This window comes from Lolium rigidum, chromosome 3 (assembly GCF_022539505.1).
Source record: "Lolium rigidum isolate FL_2022 chromosome 3, APGP_CSIRO_Lrig_0.1, whole genome shotgun sequence".
Taxonomy (NCBI): Eukaryota; Viridiplantae; Streptophyta; class Magnoliopsida; order Poales; family Poaceae; genus Lolium; species Lolium rigidum.
In genome coordinates, this window is record NC_061510.1 from 352452433 (window position 1) to 352471269 (window position 18837).

Here is an 18837-nt window from a genome sequence, read left to right on the forward strand (position 1 = left end):
AGGCGGTGGCATCGATGGAGATGGCTTCCGGGGGCACTTCCCCGTCCCGGCGGCGTGCCGGAACGGAGACTTCTGTCCCCCGAAACGGAGTTTCGCGATGGCGGCGGCGCCCCTGGAGTCTTTCTGGAGTTTCGTCAATTGGTCTCGCGTTTTTAGGTCGAAAGGTCTTATATAGGGAAGAAGCGGTGCAAGGGGGCGCCTGGGGGCCCACACCATTGGCTGGCGCACTCCCCTTCCAGGCCGCGCCGCCTTGTGGTCTAGGGGCCCCAGGCCTCCCCTCCGACTCTCCTTCGGTGTCCTGGTCCGTCTCAGTGAATTATGATGTTTGGTCTTCGTTTCGTCGAATTCCGAGAATATTGCCCGAACAGCCAAAAACAACAGAAAACAGGAACTGGCACTTCGGCATCTTGTTAATAGGTTAGTTTCGGAAAACGCATAAAAACATTATAAAGTGCGAGCAAAACATGTAGGTATTGTCATAAAACAAGCATGGAACATCAGAAATTATAGATACGTTGGAGACGTATCAAAGGCCGGCTAACGTCGGCCACTTCCAGGACGAGGTAGGGCCAGACCAGTTCCTCCGCATCGTCTTCAAGCCCACCTTCGTCCGGATCCTGATCTCTGAAGCTTTCGTCAAGTGGTTCGGAGAAATCCCTTCCAACATCATCGTTCGCACCAACACTGGATGCAACTGGAGGATGACTACGAGGAGAGAAGGCGATGACGCATTCATCGACCAGGGGTGGGCGGGCTTCTCCATCGCCCATCAGCTCAAGGCAGGTCAGTTTCTCACCTTCAAGAAGGTGTCCTCATTCGAGTATAGTGTGGTCATCTTTGACCACACCTGCACTGAGGTGATGAGCACGTGCCCGTACCATGGCGATGCCACCAAGTGTGTTGTCTTCGAAGATCATGTCTGAAGCTTACCTGGTATTGGGTCGCTGCTATCATGTCGTGTCTAGTGTCTAATGGTGTCTGCTTGCCTTTCGTGTCGTGTCCTGAACCATGATCGTGTCTGAAAAATGGTGTGTCCTGAATTAGTACCGTCTATGATCACTGCTATTTGCTTGTACTTTCATTGTGTTCTTGCTTGTGCAGTTGATCACTGGTAAGCTCACCACTAAATGGAAGAGGTAATAAAAACGGATTTTGGGTTGCAACCAAACAACATGACCATCATTTTGGGCTGCTACTAGACCTGAAAACCGACCTACCAAATAGGCAGAACTCAAATCTTCACGAGGCAAAAAAAACTCTGCACAGACGACCAAATAACATGGTTTTTCTGGCTCGTGACCTGTCTCGAACCCGAATGTGGTTTCTTCCCACTAACGCTCTAGTGCAAGAAATCGACCTAGGTAACCAAACGCGTCCGTACAGTGTGATCTAATTCTGACGTATTTGATGTTGGCTCCGGAGTTATGGGCATATAGCGTTCTTTTTGGCGGAAGTTATAGGCATGTAGTAGTAGTATAAAATAGAAAGGTACAAGGAAACAGGCTTGTTGGGCCGGCTTCACCTCCATGTTTGACCCAATGTGGGATTCAAGGTGTAATAGGAAACGAAAACGCCTGCGTGACCTATATATATTCTAGAAAACGCCTGAGTCAGACTATCAGAGATGAGATCATGGATTTGTTGGATGTTCACAACGAAGTTTTGAGTGCGAAATATTTAGGGATACCTACAGATGTGGATGCCTCCACTAATGGTGCCTTTAAATATTTAAAGGACCGAGTTTGGAAGAAAATCCAGAGCTGGTTGGAGATGTTACTATCCTCCGGAGGGAAGGAGGTTCTGATAAAATCAGTAGTCCAGGCGCTAACAACATATTGTATGTCCTGCTTCAGGCTACCAAGGGGTTTATGCGAGCATATCAATGGGTTGATTCGGAACTTCTGGTGGGGTAGCAAAGAAGGCAAGAGGAAGACCTGTTGGGTGGCATGGGAAGCTATGACCAAACCAAAAGGGCTTGGAGGACTTGGGTTTCGAGATATCGAGCTGTTTAATTTGGCTCTTCTCGCAAGGCAAGCATGGCGAGTCCTGCAGGATCCTCAGAGTTTAAGTGCTAGGATCCTAAAGGCAGTCTACTTTCCATCCTGTGATCTTCTGGAGGCGGAAGTTGGATCGTCGCCGTCTCGGGTATGGAGAGCAATCAGAGAAGGGAAGGAAATTCTCAAGCAAGGTCTGATCCGCCGTATTGGCAATGGAGTGAGTACTAACACTTGGAACATGAACTGGCTGCCACGTGATTGCATGCTGAGGCCGGTTTGTTGTCCACTTGCGGAGCCGCCCCAAATGGTGAGTGAGCTGGTTGATGATCACACAAGGACGTGGAATACTGATAGAGTTCATGAAGCGTTTGTACCTATGGACGCCGAATTAGTGCTAAATATACCACTTCCGACGCGCCAACAAGATGACTGGTGGGCGTGGCATTATGAGAAGCGGGGAGTTTGCACGGTGCGATCATCGTATAGGATGCTGGTAGATGCGAAGGAAAGGAGGACTGCATGGTTGGAAGAAAATGCAGGCAAATCCGATACTAAGGGGGAGGAGAAGGACTGGACATCGCTGTGGAACGTCAGAGTCCCCTCAAAACTACGAGTTTTCCTTTGGAGACTTGCTAAACAGACTCTCCCCTCGATGGATCTTCTCCATCACAGACATATGGCGCCTAGCGACTCATGCAGGCTGTGTGGTGCACAAGATTCATGGCGGCATGCTCTTCTTGAGTGTAATATGTCGAGAAGTGTTTGGGCCTTGCTACCAGATGTTATGGTAGAGGTGGTGGTCAACATTCAGGAGCCTGATGCTCGAGGATGGTTGGCTGCGGAAATTGAGGCGTTATCGCATGAAGAGTTTACTCTTACGGCGGTGAGCTTATGGGCGATCTGGTATGCGAGGAGGAAGGCGGTGTATGAGGAGGTGTATCAAAGCCCCCTGTCCACTTTGAGTTTCATCAATCGCTTCTGTGCAGACCTGGAGGTACAGAGGGGGGTGAACGAGCCAGCGAAGGGGGCACGGCCGGCGACGCCGAGGTGGTTTCCTCCACCAGGTGTCACAAAGATAAACGTCGATGCAGATTTGTCAAAGAACAGCAAGCGGGCATCTCTAGCAGCCATAGCGAGGAACGAGGCGGGAGCGTTTCTGGGAGCCTCGACAGTGGTGATGGTAGGTGTGGACGATCCAGAGATTTTGGAGGCGATGGCGTGCAGAGAAGGCATGGCTTTGGCTGCGGACCTATATTTGCGTCGAGTCAAGCTAGCGAGTGACTGTGCCAATGTGGTCAAGAGTATCAACAACAATGATGTTCTCATAGCATACGGCCAGGTGGTGAAGGAGATCAGGACAACCAGGGTGGAGTTCGAGCTTTTTGATTTTGTTCATGAAGGTCGGAGATCCAATGGAGATGCACATGATCTAGCTAGAGGCTCCTTGTATTCTGGCGAGGGGCGGCATGTTTGGCTTAATGACCCACCCGCAGGAGTTTGTAATAATATTTTGATTGAATAAAGCTATAAGGGGTGGTGTGCTCAAAAAAAAAAAAAGTCGATCCGTGCGTGTTGGCATAAAAAAGAAGTGCGAGCAGTTCAAAAAAAAAAGTGCGAGCGTGAGCAGGCCGGAGCCGGACGGGTATCGGCGCCGGGGCGCACCTGACCAGGCAGAGACAACGAGGGGCCCTGTGTTACCCGCGGAGCAGCCAGCGGCGGACTGGGACTGCAGCTGCGCAATCGTCGGTGTTGAGGGGCGGAGCAATCGTCGGTAGATTGGGGATTCGAGCGGCACCTGCCCACACCAGACCAGGTGGAGGCGGCGAGGAGCGTGGGGCGAGAAAGGGCGGACTCCGCGGAGCAGGCGGCGCAGTGGCGGGGATCATCGAAGCAGCAATATAGTCGTGATATTTTGTTCGTCAGTTTTCTCTGAAAAAAAGGTATTTTTTTGTCCCTCAGGTTGCCGAATCTTGTTATCCTGATGTCGCTGTTATCCCAGGTCTTACAGTTAGACAGGTGTCGTAATTTCAGAACTCCAAAGCGTATAAAATAGGAAGCATAATCCTTGTACAACAAGTACTTGTGCTCTGTATGTATGTAGGTGTATATGAGGCAATCCATTGTTTTGCCTTGTTCAGGACTGCAGGTTATGGATTTTGATGGGGTCATGGCAAGGAGTACAGTCTACGATCGGCTTGATTTTGATGGGTTCATGGCACATCCTACACTCTACGATCGGTTGACGGCCTCTCTGTCGCGCTCTCGCGGACTTATCTCTAGGGACGCTGGAACTTTTTTCTGCCTTGGAGTAGCTTCTGGTATTTGTTGGGGAGCATGGAGGTACTACCATCGTCGTGCATGCTTGCGGAAGTACGGCCGGGATATGACGGCGTCGGCTCGCAAAGTGGATCCAGTGATCGGCCGCGACGATGAGATTGATCATGTTGTTGACATCCTCTGCCGCCGGAACAAGAATTGTGTTGCGCTCGTTGGCGATGCAGGGGTAGGCAAGACGGCTATCGCTGAGGGCCTTGCACAGCGGATCACCGCCGGAACGGTCCCTGATGCTCTCGCCGGTGCGCGCGTCGTGGAGCTCGACGTCGCAGGATTGCTGGCTGGGACTAGATACCGCGGCATGTTTGAGAGGCGCGTGAAGGATGTGATAAAGCAGGTGGAGGCTGCTGACGGCAAGGTGATTCTGTTCATCGATGAGATGCACATGCTTCTTGGTGGCGGGCGTTCCAAGGGGAGTCGCGCGAGTGCCGCCAACATGCTGAAGCCAGCGTTGGCCCGTGGTCGTATCCGCTGCGTGGGTGCGACAACTTTGAATGAGTACCGTAATTACATTGAGAAGGACTCCGCATTGGAGCGGCGGTTCCAAATGGTGCAGGTCGAGGAGCCGAGTGCACAAGCAACAATTGCAATGCTACAGGGGTTAAAGAAAAGGTACGAAAAGTACCACGGTGTCGAAATCCAGGAGGCAGCTCTTGTTGCTGCCGCACAGCTTGCTGGCCGCTACATTACTGGTAAGGACACACTAATTTTACTATGATGTTTACCGCGTACTCACCTACTCACTTACTGGTGAAAGAAAAGGTATCAAATTGAGTATATATGATCTTACAGTAATTTGTTAAGGTAGATGATTTCATCTTTGTTAAGGGTCACTGGCTTATTTAAAAATATTTATATAAAGGTTAGGATATGCACAATGCAAGAGCAGTCACATTTTAAAAGGAGAATGTGGGGTATCCTTGTTGCATTGGATACAAAATTGGCTTAATTTATAGATCATGTTGGAGGGTGGAAACACTCATGAGAACACTGTTAGTTAAATTAAGTGAGCAAGATGCTTTTATTCTCTACCAAATTGCATCTAGTAGTGTCTAGAATGTATATATGTTGGAGCAAATTGATGGATTATTGCTGTCCACACTGTAGGTCGTCAATTCCCCGATAAGGCAATTGATCTGATTGATGAAGCATGCGTCACTGCAACCAAAAAACTGAGGCTGGTTGAGAACCAAGAAGACCAATTGTACATTGCGGAAAGTAGGGCCGCAAATACAGTGAAGAAAGCAGTTGTTAGCCCAGATCATATTGCACAAGTAGGCATTCTTTTCTTAGTAATATGTGTGTCTAATGTTGCAATCGATGAGAAATGCTTGACATGCTTATTCCAACGTTGTTATTTGAAGGTTGTGAGCAGATGGACCGGAATTCCGGTAACTGCACTTAATCACCAGGAGAAGGATAAGTTAATCCGCCTAGCTGACAAACTGCATGAGCGGGTTGTTGGCCAGGATGAAGCAGTCAATTTAGTTGCAGAAGCAGTGTTACGTTCCAGAGCTGGCCTTGATCAGCCTGGCCAGCCTATAGGCTCTTTCCTTTTCTTGGGCTCAACTGGTGTTGGAAAGACAGAGCTTGCAAAAGCTCTTGCGGAACAGCTGTTTGACAGTGAGAAGATGTTGCTTCGCTTTGACATGTCTGAATATGTTTCGTGTGGTTCTGTGTTGCGTCTCATTGGAGCACCTCCAAGGTTTAATTCGTGTTTCTCTTCTTAATTTATAGAATTTCCTTACCTTATTATACTTAGCCTTTTGTTTGACTAGTCTTTAACTTATTGAAGCTATCATGGCTACGAAGATGGTGGGCAACTGACTGAGAATGTTAGGAGGCACCCATACAGTGTCATCCTTTTTGATGAGGTGGAGAAAGCAGACTCCTCGGTGTTCAATATTTTTCTTCAAATCCTTGATGATGGCAGGTTGACTGATGGCAAAGGCCAGACTGTAGATTTCAAGAACACCATCATCATTATGACCTCAAATCTTGGATCAGATAACCTAACATCAAGGATGGCTAGGGAAGGCACAACGGAAGCTGCACGGGGCCTTCTCATGAAACAGGTTTGTGAATCCCAAACTGCACCCGAGAAAGCTGCAGCAGCCAGTGCTAATTATCATACACATTTGCTCTTATAGGTTCAGAAGCACTTCAAGCCAGAGTTTCTTAACAGATTGAGTGAGATCATTATATTTGAGCCGCTTCGCGTGACAAACTGAAGGAGATCACGAAGATCCAGGTGAAGAATGTTATTGCCAAAGTAGCTAACAAGGGCATCTCTCTTTCTGTGAGTGATGCTGCAGTGGACACCATTTTATCGGAATCATATAACCCAGTAAGTATAGCCTCTGTTCCAGATTACCATCACATGATCAAAGCCTCACTATTTCATGCAACCAGATATTGTTTCTTCTCTGCATGTTTCTATATTTTGCCAACCATGCATTGCTGTCTCTTGTAGATGTACGGTGCAAGGCCCATAAAGAGGTGGGTGCAGAAGAATGTGATGACGATGCTCTCAAAGATGTTGGTCAAAGGAGAAGCCAGTGAAGGCTCAACAATCCGCATTGAAGCGACGGACGATCAGAAGGGGTTGGAGTACGAAGTGCTGAAGAAGGTGGATTGCTGATGACAGCAATAATTTGGTGGTATCACTACCATAGCAATGATTACTAACAATTAAGCTTTTCACTAGTATGAACTATCAAAGTTAAATGATGTGAAATGGTTTCTGCTAGGAGAGATCGTGCGACCCCAGCTGCATGTAAAATTATTAGTTGGTTTCTTCATTTATTTGCCAAAACTATTTGTGGAGAAAGAATGGAGTCCCTTAAGGATCGAGACAGTCAAAAGGGGTTCGCAACTTGTCCTTATTCATCTCGTGTGGGCGAACTAAATGAACATGTTGCTTACATTTTAAACAATCTGTTTAGTTGGCAATCGGCCGTTTCTCCCTTTTTTTTCTTTCATGGAGAGAATTATTTCAGGGCCAGCTTGCAGAAATATCATCTATGAGAAGGGAAAAGCCACAATTAGTCAACCTGTCGACTTCCTGCAGAATTATGCTAAATTCTCTAGATTTTGAGCCCCTTTGGCCCTCTTTGCTCCATTGAGGCAATGCCAATGCTCCTACCAGGAATGCTGAAACAGAGCCTGACGCCTTCAGTGATGGCCTTGAGCTTGCTTCTACTTGGGTTAAAGGGCAGTTTGTAACTGAAACCGACATTGCAAGCGTCTTCAAAGCCATCAGCGATCCGGGAATTGACCTCCGGGCGAAGAGCGGACTGGTAAACGACATCAATCCGAAGACCGCCATGTGTAGAATGCTCAGGTGAAAAGGGAGCGTAATCGCATGACTCATGATCTGGCTCGTCGCAGGGGCTCTGGCTTCCAGTTTTATCCCCCTGGGTTGATCGTAGCCCGTCAATCTTTGCCATGTAATAAAGCCCGTCCTTCGTACCGCCGGCCGCCGCCACCGCCGCCGGTGCAGCTCCATTGGTCCTATGGCATCGTGGACGGCGACAGCAACATGCGTCCACACAGAGCGCCTGCAGTGTGACGATGGCCAAAGCTGCCGCGGGCGGCGCGATGACGACCGTCCTGGGAGAACCACTCCACCAGCTGGGGCGAGTGCCTCCGCAGCCTTTCTATGCATCAAAGATACCGCGGCGTTTTTTGTGACACCTATTAAAGAGAATAGCATCAACTTATCAAAAAATTATAAGAATTTGGAGAAGTAACCGATCTATGCACAAACATTAAAAAAGTGCTTCGTTTCCCAAATTTGTTGTGAAAATGTCAACCTTGATGATGTCCATGAGAGCCTCCGGCCATGCACACCACCTTCCCAATGAGATCCTTAGGCCTACCACTTTCAGTTCGGCACCTTAAGAGAGTGTATTCCAACATCTTGAAAGCAAGTCCGCCGGGAAGCTTCCAACTAGGAATGGAAAAAAATTCACCATGCCAGGACGCGCCGCTCTTGTCAAATTGGTGATTACCTCTAAATACATCTACTATTTGACACCGCTTATGGTACCTCCGGGCACCATTGCTTATTTCAATAAGCTTGAGAGAGCCTTTCTTTCGTCGGCCAAGTACAAAACTACTGGAGTGCAATGCAAAGCTAATTGGGATAAGGTTTTCCAACCCAAGGAGCTTGGAGGACTCAGTATCCTTAACATTGATAAATTTGCAAGGGCACTTAGATTGAAATGACCATGGCTTAAAAATTTCGGTGGGTTTGGGTAACCCTTGCAGCCGGAGGACATGCGACTATTTTACACCACCACCCTCATCACGGTGTGCAATGGGTAAAAGAAGCCCTTTTGGGAGTCACCTTGGCTCGATCGACTGATGGATCCAAACGACATTGTCCCTTTTATTTTCAAGGCACCAATGATGAAGAAATGGAACATAAAAAAGCTCAAGACAAGAATGTGTGGATTGGCAAGATGAACATGAATGAAGTCTTCTCTTTCGATCATGCCACCCAATACATTGTGCTATGGATGAAAGTTGTCAATGTTCATCTTCACAAGGACGTGAAAAACAACATAACATGGAAACTATCTCCAAGTGGGGAATACACGGTGAAGTCGGCATACAAGGCACAATTCCTCAAGACCACTTCTACCAACATGAACCACATGGTTTGGAAGGTTTGGGCTTCTCCAAAAATCAAGTTTTTTTCTCGGCTTGCAGATTGGAAAAGGCGGAATGGCCAAATTGTGGGGTTTGCCCTCTTTGCAAACGGACTCTGAAATCAATCGCTCCCCTTCTTATCAATTGCCGCTACACCATGGGCCTTTGGGGTTTCATCAAGGATTGGGTGGAGCTACATACTCTTGATATTCAACAATGGTCGGTCCTTTCTCTCGAGCAATGGTGGCTCAATATGTTGGATAGATCAACTTCGAATAGAAAAGCTTTTATCCTCGCTTGCTTTGCTCACTTCATGGGAAATTTAGAACGAGCGGAGTGATCGCCTCTTCAATAACGAACATGCACCTTCTACGATCATCCTCGACAAGATGAAGAATTAAGCTAGGCTTTGGGTAACCACGGGGCAAAAAGTTCGTGTATTTTGACTATGATAGACTAGTTCCGTGTTATCACACTTTTTTATGTAAAACCTTTGCTTAATTAATTGAATGGAGCAACACTTTTGCCTCCTTTTATGGAATAAACCTTTATTCTGTGTCGAGATAGACGAGGGGAGAGGAGACAATGATGTTGGATAATTCGACACAATTTTCATGATTAATTCCAGAATATTAAACATGACGACATCAACTACTAACATGTGAAACTCAAACATACTAGATGCATTAATCAACATGAATAGTAGCAGGGCAAACAACACAACATCCGTCGCTAAACAGATCGAGGTATATCGCACATACCGATCCGATGGAGGTGGCGGTGGAGGTGTAGCAGATGAAGTCGCAGCAGTAACGTTGTTGATGGCAGCGTTGTTGACGACGGGAACGACGGGTCGAAGTAGACGGCGTTGAAGACAATGGTAGGCAGCACCGCCCGACTTGGACGGAAGGCGACCCGTGATGAAGAACTTGAGCAGTCGCGCAGAGCGCTTCCCAAAAACCTAATTCGCCCTCTCCCGTACAGGATCGCAAAGGCGAGCGGTTCTGGAGACCTGCTCTCCCGTTCGCCGGTGCATGCCGGCGGGCGGGATGGAGTAGGCTACGATGGCGACGCAAGCAGAGAGAGGTGGAAACCCTAACTCGTGTATTAGATTTTTTCTGCGGTAGCCGGGCAGGAGATTATATAGGCTCAGGAAACCCTAGGCAACGTGGGCTACGCCACGTCGCACACACGTTTCGAGTCGGTTACAGATAGCCCACGGTCCGGGAGCGACCCGAACCGACTAACTGCGACGCGTCCGTCTAGGACTCTGTTCGTTTTCCTCAGCTGCAAAAAGTAAGGAAAGTCTCGGCTCAATCCACTCACCACGAGCGCGGCGCGCGACGCGCGTCGTGACGTATCGTGTCGTGTCGTGTCGTGTTGAGTCGAGACGAGCGAGCGAGGAGGAGGAGGAGCACGCGTGAACCACTCCTATTCTTACTCACTTACTAGTGGTGGAACAACCCACCTTATAAGGTGGTCTAACTTCCTCCCAACTTTCCATGTGGGACTAAACTTCTCACCCCTTGCCACTCCCTAGTGAGCTGCCATCAACTTGGGCTCAAACTCACAAGGCTGTCACTATGTGGGCTTTGAGATTTATAGGGAAATCTGAAATCTAGTATGGGCCACTAAGTGTGGGCCCAATATTTCAACAATCCCTCACTAGATCTCAAATCCCGTATTTAGAGATTTACCAATATTCGCTGCTTGTTTATATACCAGTGTTTTAGCAGAGACTGTTAAGTTGAACTTCCGCCTAGAACCTTAAGCTACATCCATTCACACTTGAACAATGGACTAAGCCTTGAATTGCAAGTTTTGCGTGAATAGGGTTTCACTCAAAGTTATAACCAGTACATGGCTGCCAGTAGCCTACCCCGCGGGTGAAACATATGCGTCATACTTCGTGGTCTCTTCATGAGTTTACTAGAGATCACCCAAATCTCATAGATTGCGACGTTTAACAATCGGACTCATATAGGTATGTTATTTCAAGAATGCTCTGTAGAACAACATCTTTGCTAAAATAGCGAACATAAACACATTAAGGCTTGTTGCCAACCTGCCTTATAGCAATTGAGAGTTGTGCATCTTCACATAGAAATGGTTACATAATACTCTCCTCAATTAAACCACTAGTTTGTTCTTCCCATGTCCTAATTCACGGGATCTCCGATCACAAAGGTTGGGTTAATACTATGGTGTAACATCAACGGGTCTCAAACTCATCTCCCTCGATGCACTTTCTATCACATTACGTGATAGTCCCTTTGCAAAGGGATCTGCCAGGTTTTTGTCTGTTTGAATATATGTAACAGTTATTACTCCGGAGTTTCGCAATTTCCCGACAGGACTTTAAACGTCTTTTGACGTGTCTTGATGACTTCGCGTTATCCTTAGAATTGTTCACTTTGACAATTACAGCTTGATTGTCACGAGCTCAAAAGGATTGCCGTACGAGGTTTTTCAACCACGAGCAAGTCCATCAAGAGCTCACGCAACCATTCTCGATTCAACAAGTGGTTGTGTCCAAAGCGATAGGTTGCTCGCTTCCATAGTTGACCTCGTCAATATGGTTTGCTTGCAAGATCTCCATGACAAGGCGCCACCTCCAAAGGTAAATACATACCGACTAGTGGCGTAGAGATCAGTGATACGTCTCCAACGTATCTATAATTTCTGATGTTCCATGCTAGTTTTATGACAATACCTACATGTTTTGCTCGCACTTTATAATGATTTCATGCATTTTCCGGAACTAACCTATTAACAAGATGCCACAGTGCCAGTTCTTGTTTTCTGCTGTTTTTGGTTCCAGAAAGGCTGTTCGGGCAATATTCTCGGAATTCGACGAAACGAAAGCCAAACATCTTATTTCACCGAGACGGACCAGAACACCGAAGGGGAGACGGAGTGGAGGCCCAGGGCCCCCAGACCACAGGGCCGCGCGGGTGGACCCCTGGCCGCGCCGGCCTATGGGGAGGGCGCCCTGGTGCCCCTCCGACACCGCCTCTTCGCCTATAAAGTCCCTCGCGACCTAAAAACCCGATACCAATTGACGAAACTCCAGAAAGACTCCAGGGACGCCGCCGCCATCGCGAAACTCCGTTTCGGGGGACAGACGTCTCTGTTCCGGCACGCCGCCGGGACGGGAAATTGCTCCCGGAAGGCATCTCCATCGACACCACCGCCATCTTCATCGCCATCGCTGTCTCCCATGATGAGGAGGGAGTAGTTCTTCCCCGAGGCTGAGGGCTCTACCGGTAGCTATGTGGTTCATCTCTCTCTCCCATGGTGTGATCTTTATGTGATCATGAGCTTTGTATCACTATTAATCTATGTGCTACTCTAGTGATGTTATTAAAGTAGTCTATTCCTCCTCCATGATGTAATGTTGACAGAGTGTGTGCATCATGTAGTACTTGGCGTAGGTTATGATTGTAATCTCTTGTAGATTATGAAGTTAACTATTACTATGATAGTATTGATGCGATCTATTCCCCCTTTCATAGCTATTGTTGACGGTGTGTATGCTATGTTAGTACTCGGTCTAAATTGCAATGGTCTATTATGCACTCTAGAGGTTACTTAAATATGAACTCCGAATGTTGTGGAGCTTGTTTACTCCGGCTTGAGGGAGCTCTTGTAGCCCTACACAATGAATGGAGTTTGTTATCCAACAAGAGAGTGTTTGAAGTAGCACGAGTGAAGAGAAGTTATTTATTTATGTGATCATTGTTGAGAGTGTCCACTAGTGAAAGTATGATCCCTAGGCCTTGTTTCCAAATATCGAAACACCGTTTATTTACTGTTCTCATCGCATGTTTACTTGCTGCCATATTTATTTCAGATTGTTATTACCACTCATATTCATCCATATCACTTGCATCTTACTATCTCTTCGCCGAACTAGTGCACCTATACATCTGACAAGTGTATTAGGTGTGTTGGGGACACAAGAGACTTCTTGTATCTCAATTGCATGGTTGCTTGAGAGGGATATCTTTGACCTCTACATCAAGCTATTTTCTGGCGCCGTTGCCGGGGAGGTAAGGTAAAAGGTATTCACATCCTCCGACTACTAAGCTATTTTCTTGCGCCGTTGCCGGGGAGGTAAGGTAAAAGGTATTCACATCCTCCGACTACTAAGCTATTTCCTAGCACTGTTGCCGGTGTGTGAGTGCTCGAAGCTATTTCCTTTAGATCCTGCAATTGCATCTTTTTGTTTCTTGTTCACTAGTTAGGCTTAATGGAAAACACCAAAAATATTAGAGATCTTTATAGTATTTATATTGAATTAGGACATGATGTGTTTGAAGAGAGAATTAAAAAACCCATGGAACTTTGTTTGCAAAATAGTTGTAGAAATGTTATTAGCATGAACTCTTTGAACACTATTATTGCTAATTCTATGGAAGAAAATTTAAGCTTGGGGAAGCTGGTTGTGATATTTTTAGTCCCCCAAGTTTTGAGGAGAAAATTTTCTTTAATGATACTTTGCCTCCCATTTATGATGATTATAATGATAGTGGTATTTTGGTGCCACCTACTATGGAGGATAAAGTTTATTATGATTATACCATGCCTGCAATTTATGATGATTACAATGATGGTTGTGATAGTTTTACTCCCACTTTTACTAATAAAATTGATTATGCTTATGTGGAGAGTAATGATACTTTTATGCATGTGAATAAGAATGCTTTATGTGATAGTTATATTGTTGAGTTTGTTCATGATGCTACTGAAAGTTATTATGGGAGAGGAAAACATGGTTATATGCATCTTAATAATATTAAGTTTCCCCTCTTTATGTTGAGAATCTTGAAGTTACTCGTGTCTTATCTTCCAATGCTTGTCACTTTGTTCTTCATGAATTTATTTGTGAGCAAGATTCCTTTTCATAGGAAGTGGGTTAGGCTTAAATTTGTTTCATACTTGCTTTTTGATGCTCTCTTTTGCTTCAACTCTTATTTCTTATGTGAGCATCATTAAAATTGCTGAGCCCATCTTAATGGCTATAAAGAAAGCACTTCTTGGGAGATAACCCATGTTTTTATTTTGCTATTGTTTTGTTGTGTCTTGGAAGTTGTTAGTACTGTAGCAACCTCTCCTTATCTTTATTTTATTGCATTGTTGTGTGATGGCGTGTAACTCACACGTTCGTTGGGAACCCCAAGAGGAAGGTATGATGCGCACAGCAGCAAGTTTTCCCTCAGAAAGAAACCAAGGTTTATCGAACCAGGAGGAGCCAAGAAGCACGTTGAAGGTTGATGGTGGCGGAATGTAATGCGGCGCAACACCGGGATTCCGGCGCCAACGTGGAACCTGCACAACACAACCAAAGTACTTTGCCCCAACGAAACAAGGTGAGGTTGTCAATCTCACCGGCTTGCTGTAACAAAGGATTAACCGTATTGTGTGGAAGATGATTGTTTGCGGAAAACAGTAAAGAACAATTGCGATAGATTGTATGCGATGTAAAGAATAGGACCGAGGTCCACAGTTCACTAGAGGTGTCTCTCCCATAAGATAAAAGCATGTTGGGTGAACAAATTACAGTCGGGCAATTGACAAATAGAGAGGGCATAACAATGCACATACATGATATGATAATATAGTGAGATTTAATTGGGCATTACGACAAAGTACATAGACCGCTATCCAGCATGCATCTATGCCTAAAAAGTCCACCTTCGAGGTTATCATCCGAACCCCTTCCAGTATTAAGTTGCAAAACAACGAGACAATTGCATTAAGTATGGTGCGTAATGTAATCAATAACTACATCCTCGGACATAGCATCAATGTTTTATCCCTAGTGGCAACAAGCACATCCACAACCTTAGAACTTTCTCGTCATCGTCCTGCATTTAATGGAGGCATGAACCCACTATCGAGCATAAATACTCCCTCTTGGAGTTAAGAGAAAAACTTGGCAGAGCCTCTACTAATAACGGAGAGCATGCAAGATCATAAACAACACATAGGGAATAGATTGATAATCAACATAACATAGTATTCTCTATCCATCGGATCCCGACAAACACAACATATAGTATTACAGATAGATGATCTTGATCATGTTAGGCAGCTCACAAGATCCAACAATGAAGCACATGAGGAGAAGACAACCATCTAGCTACCGCTATGGACCCATAGTCCAGGGGTGAACTACTCACTCATCACTCCGGAGGCGATCATGGCGATGAAGAGTCCTCCGGGAGATGATTCCCCTCTCCGGCGAGGGTGCCGGAGGTGATCTCCAGAATCCCCCGAGATGGGATTGGCGGCGGCGGCGTCTCAGTAAGGTTTTCCGTATCGTGGCTCTCCGTACTGGGGGTTTCGCGACGAAGGCTTTAAGTAGGCGGAAGGGCAACGCGGGGGGACACACGAGGGCCCCACACACTAGGGCCGCGCGGCCTAGGGCTGGGCCGCGCCGCCCTGTTGTGGCGGCGCCTCGTGGCCCCACTTCCTTTCCCCCTCGGTCTTCTGGAAGCTTCGTGCAAAAATAGGACCCTGGGCGTTGATTTCGTCCAATTCCGAGAATATTTCTTTACTAGGATTTCTGAAACCAAAAACAGCAGAAAACAACGAATCGGCTCTTCGGCATCTTGTTAATAGGTTAGTGCCGGAAAATGCATAAATACGACATATAATCTGTATAAAACATGTAGATATCATCAATAATGTAGCATGGAACATAAGAAATTATCGATACGTCGGAGACGTATCATTGTGCCAAGTAAAGTCTTTGATAGTAATGTTGATACTAGATTTGGATTACTGCGCAGAAACAGATTTCTTGCTGTCACGAAATTGAGTAGCCCCGTCTGTAGGTAACTCAGACAAATCTGCCAATTTACGTGCGTGATCCTCAGATATGTACGCAACTTTCATTCAATTTGAGCTTCTTCATCTGAGCATGTTAAGTGCCCCTGAAAAATTCGTCTTTACGGACTGTTCTGTTTTGACAGATTCTGCCTTTTATTTCGCATTGCCTCTTTTGCTATGTTGAATGGATTTCTTTGTTCCATTAACTTCCAGTAGCTTTGTGCAATTTCCAGAAGTGTTAAGAATGATTATGTCACCTCTGAATATGTGCATTTTTGATTATGCACTAACCCTCTAATGAGTTTGTTTTGAGTTTGGTGTGGACGAAGTTTTCAAGGGTCAAGAGAGGAGGATGATACAATATGATCAAGAAGAGTGAAAAGTCTAAGCTTGGGGATGCCCCCGTGGTTCATCCCCGCATATTTCAAGAAGACTCAAGCATCTAAGCTTGGGGATGCCCAAGGCATCCCCTTCTTCATCGACAACTTATCAGGTCACCTCTAGTGAAACTATATTTTTATTCTGTCACATCTTATGTGCTTTACTTGGAGCGTCTGTATGTTTTTGTTTTTGTTTTTGTTTGAATAAAATCGGATCCTAGCATTCTTTGTTTGGGAGAGAGACACGCTTCGCTGTTGCATATGAACACTGGTGTTCTTAGCTTTACTTTCAATGTTCATGGCGAAGGTTGAAACAGCTTCGTTCATTGTTATTTGGTTGGAAACAGAAAATGCTTCATGTGGTAATTGGTATAATGTCTTGAATAATTTGATACTTGGCAATTGTTGTGCTCAAATAGATCATGTTTAAGCTCTTGCATCATGTACTTTGCACCTATTAATGAAGAACTACCATAGAGCTTGTTGAAATTTGGTTTGCATGATTAGTCTCTCTAAAGTCTAGATGTTTTCTGGTGAAGTGTTTGAACAACAAGGAGACAGTGTAGAGTCTTATAATGCTTGCAATATGTTCTTATGTAAGTTTTGCTGTACCGGTTCATACTTGTGTTAGCTTCAAACAACCTTGCTAGCCAAAGCCTTGTACTGAGAGGGAATACTTCTCGTGCATCCAAATCCTTGAGCCAAAAACTATGCCATTTGTGTCCACCATACCTACCTACTACGTGGTATTTTCTCTGCCATTCCAAAGTAAATTACTTGAGTGCTACCTTTAAAATTTCATTCTTTGTCTTTGCAATACATAGCTCATGGGAAAATAGCTTAAAAACTATTGTGGTATTGAATATGTTACTTATGTATCTTATTTCTTATAAGTTGCTTGTTGAGCGGTAACCATGTTTCTGGGGACGCCATCAACTATTACACCTTTGTTGAATATCATGTGAGTTGCTATGCATGTTCGTCTTGTCTGAAGTAAGGGTGATTTATCATGATCAAATGGTTTGAGTATGCATATTGTTAGAGAAGAACATTGGGCCGCTAACTAAAGCCATGAATCATGGTGGAAGCTTCAGTTTGGACATTAATCATAAAATCTCTTATGAGAATATTATCTGTTGTTGAATGCTTAAGCATTAAAGAGGAGTCCATTATCTGTTGTCTATGTTGTCCCGGTATGGATGTCCTAAGTTGAGATCTATCAAAAACGAGAAATCAAATGCGATCTATCTCCTTGGACCTTTGTACAGGTGGCATAGAGGTACCCCTTTGTGACACTCGGTTGAAACATATGTTATGCAATGATAATCCATGTAAATTCAAGCTAATTAGGACAAGGTGCGAGCACTATTGGTATTCTATGCATGAGGCTTGCAACTTATAGGATGTCTTATGCATAACACATATGAATTATTACTACCGTTGACAAAATTGTTTCCATTTTTTGATATCTTTTTGAATTTTCATGCCCATTTGTAGATTTGACCAAGATTTAAACAAGTTTAACACATGAAAAATGAAAAGGTAAGCATGGATCCTTCTTAGACACTCTAAAATGAAGCTTTTGGGAGGTTCTTGAAATTTCCAAGTTTGAAACCCAAAACCACTTCTTCTCTTCATGTTTGACTACATAAGATAGAGTTTAGGGTTAGGGGTAGATACATGATTTTTCTTGTTTGAATATGTCTAGACCTTGTTTATCAACTTTAATGCTTACTATATGACATAAGAAGACTATGTGCTTTGGTTTTTCATTTTCTGTTTTTTTATATTTTATGCCCATTTGAATCTTGGTCAAATCCTAGGTTTGACCAGGATTTAAGCAAGTTTAAAACATGAAAACGACTTCTCTTCGTGCTTGACTTCTTATTCACTCCAAAATGAAGCTTTTGGAAGGGTTTTTGAAATTTCCATGTTTGAAACCCAAAACGACATCTCTTCGTGCTTGACTTCATAAGATAGAGTTTAGGGTTAGGGGGTAGATACATGAATTTTCTGGTTTGAATATGTCTAGAACCTAGCTTGTTTATCAACTTGAATGCTTGCTATATGACATCAGAAGACTATGTGTTTGGTTTTTATTTTTTTGAATTTGTTATGCCCATTTGAATCCTGGTCAAATCCTAGGTTTGACCAAGATTTAAACAAGTATAAAACATGAAAATGAAAAGTAAGCCTGGATCCTTCTTATTCACTCCAAAATGAAGCTTTTGGGAGGGTTTTTGAAATTTCCATGTTTGAAACCCAAAACCACTTCTTCTCTTCATGCTTGACTTCATAAGACAACGTTTAGGGTTAGGGGGTAGATACATGATTTTTCCATGCGTGACTAAGAAGGATACATGCTTCCCTTTTCATTTTCATGTTTTAAACTTGTTTAAATTATCTTGGTCAAACCTAGGATTTGACCAAGATTCAAATGGTCATAAAAAATCAAACAAAATCAAGAAAATCAAAAACCAAACCACATAGTCTTCTTATGTAATATACTAAGCATTCAAGTTGATCAACAAAGTCTAGACATATTCAAACCAGAAAAATCATGTATCTACCCCCTAACCCTAAACGTTGTCTTATGAAGTCAAGCATGAAGAGAAGAAGTGGTTTTGGGTTTC

At 44.8% G+C, this 18837-nt stretch overlaps 1 pseudogene; it reads left to right on the plus strand.

The window, feature by feature from the left end:
* Nucleotides 1-3636: 3636 nt before the first annotated feature.
* LOC124704072 lies at nucleotides 3637-7212 on the plus strand (annotated as a pseudogene).
* The last annotated feature ends 11625 nt before the right edge of the window (nucleotides 7213-18837 follow it).